The sequence below is a fragment of the Charadrius vociferus genome, unplaced genomic scaffold (genome assembly GCF_000708025.1).
Source record: "Charadrius vociferus isolate BGI_N301 unplaced genomic scaffold, ASM70802v2 scaffold593, whole genome shotgun sequence".
NCBI lineage: Eukaryota > Metazoa > Chordata > Aves > Charadriiformes > Charadriidae > Charadrius > Charadrius vociferus.
In genome coordinates, this window is record NW_009647739.1 from 2,137,241 (window position 1) to 2,139,405 (window position 2,165).

At 40.3% G+C, this 2,165-nt stretch overlaps 1 protein-coding gene across 1 annotated transcript in view; it reads right to left on the reverse strand.

The window, feature by feature from the left end:
• The window catches only part of SBK1 (SH3 domain binding kinase 1), a 108,975-nt gene that overhangs the window by 861 nt on the left and 105,949 nt on the right, over window positions 1–2,165 (reverse strand). The gene's annotated exons all lie outside the window — the stretch shown is intronic.

Consider the following 2,165-nt stretch of genomic DNA (forward strand, 5'->3'; position numbering starts at 1 on the left):
GAAAGAGTGCTTTATAAACACTTTTGAGAGGTCAGAATCCAAGACCGTGCCTACTCTCTACTATTTTTGTACAAATCTAGTGACGAAAAGCAAACATAAATAATTTTATCTATCATTTGAGCAGTGAGGAGGGGAACATGAGACAAATAGGCAGAAGGAGAAAAGACCAGCTAAGAGCACGGATGTCAGCCTTGCCTTCGCTGAGTACCTTCCCTCTCCCTGCAGGCAGTATGAACGTGCTTTTCAGAGAACACAAGTACAAGTCAGTCTGGCTAAGAATCCCCAAAATGCTTTATAACTGAAGGGCTAAACTGCCCCTTCACATGGCTGCAATTATGAGTGTATCTGGTGAGCAGGGCAGAAAGCTCTCAGCCCTCTGAACTCAGGTGAGAAGGAACGGCTCCAAAAATGCAGATTTTATCCTTCACTGCTGACAGTGAAAACTCTGGGAGTGCTGAGAATTATGCTGACCCTGAATGCACATGCTTTGTTCTTGCTTTGTACTGATGTTATCCCTTGTGTTCTTTTGTGAGGTGTACTTAAGCTCATCTTTCATTTGATTGAAGGGAAGCTGTTCGAATGGCCTCCAAAGGGCAAAGTGAGGATACAGAGCATCCATCTGAGCCTCCTGCAGCTCCTGTTCAGAGGGACAGAACATTTCAATGGGGAGCCATACTCGCTGCAGTGAAAGATCAGCTCCCGTCTTTGGACTCTGACACCTCCACAGTAAGCACTGGAACCTGCCTTTCTTTCTCACTGTCTTTTAGAAAAATCTCTCAAAAGCAAGAGAAGGTCACCTTAGCCAGCTGTTTTGGAATAGCTAGTACGCTATCCTTGATGGACTACTTGTTCTGACTGTTGTAACACTGTGCATTAATCCACAGCCTTCTGGATTATCTCTAATTGTCAAAGAGTAATTGCCATCTCCTCTCGCTGTTTTCTTTGGAACCTGAAAATGGGACTGATTTTTCCAGATGATAATTATTCCTAGGTTGGGAAGAGGAGGGTAGCGAACATCTTGCAGAATGAGCCCACATTTCTTCTTAGTTTGCTCAGTGAAAAATACAGTATGAAAGAAGCATACTGCTGATTTAAAATTAAATTATAAGGTTTTATCTTTGAGAGTGTTTTGCTATTTGTTCCGATAATGTACTTGCCAGACGGTAGGCCTGTCAATATGTTTTTCTATGTATGATGATGACAGGAAAGTGATATTCCTGAAGATGTTGTGGTCCACTGGAAAAAAGCATTTGACAGATATTTCAATCCTGAATTCTGTTTTTTTTTTCCCTGCCTTTAATTCTCTGAAAACCGTGTTGCCTTTTTGTGATTCAGTTCTACCTGCAAAGAAACATAATGCCACTAACCTTTTCATATAAAGCATAAGACTGATAAATGTGGTGCAGAATTCTTCACTGTTACAGGTTTTTTACTTGCTTAGTCTTAGTGTCTGGGACAGGCTGCCTCTTGGCTGCTGAAGACCTCTCTTCACAGGACAACACCAATCTGATTAAAAGAATAAAAATGCCTGCCTCTGTAGCCCAAGATGGCATTGACTGGCATTGACTTTGCCAAGGTCATAGTGTGTCTCAAGACTCGATTATTAGTGGCCTTTTGTGCAAATCAGAATATTTTTTTTTAATTTTCAAACATGTATACACTTGAAAAAATATTTTTGGACACTTAAAGGACATATTTTATTCTAGCTTAGTGTGGCCTGTAATGATACAAAGGGGGTCTTGTGAGCAGTGAAGGAGCCAGAAATGACTCCATGGGTTGTTTAATACTTATTATTAATCAGTCATCAGAAACAGCGTGACCTAGTGGATAAAGTGTTGATACAGATTCCGTGACTTGGTTTCTGCACCTGGCTCTCGCTAACATGTTGGAGAAGTTATATTGCTTCACTGTTTCCCAGTTCCCCTCTACCTACATACTATTTCAGTTACTTGAAGCAACCGTTGCATTTTAATAGGAATCTATAAAGTATAGATTAAGGCCCAACACTCAGAAGTTATTTTCAGGCATTCTTGTTGTAGAAGTGTACAGTAAGGTTACGACAGAGAGGTAGCTTTGTGCTTTGGTGCCAAATACCATTCTATAACTAAATCACACTGAACATTTTTTTACTTATAATCTCCAAATTCTCTGTTTCTATTACATGT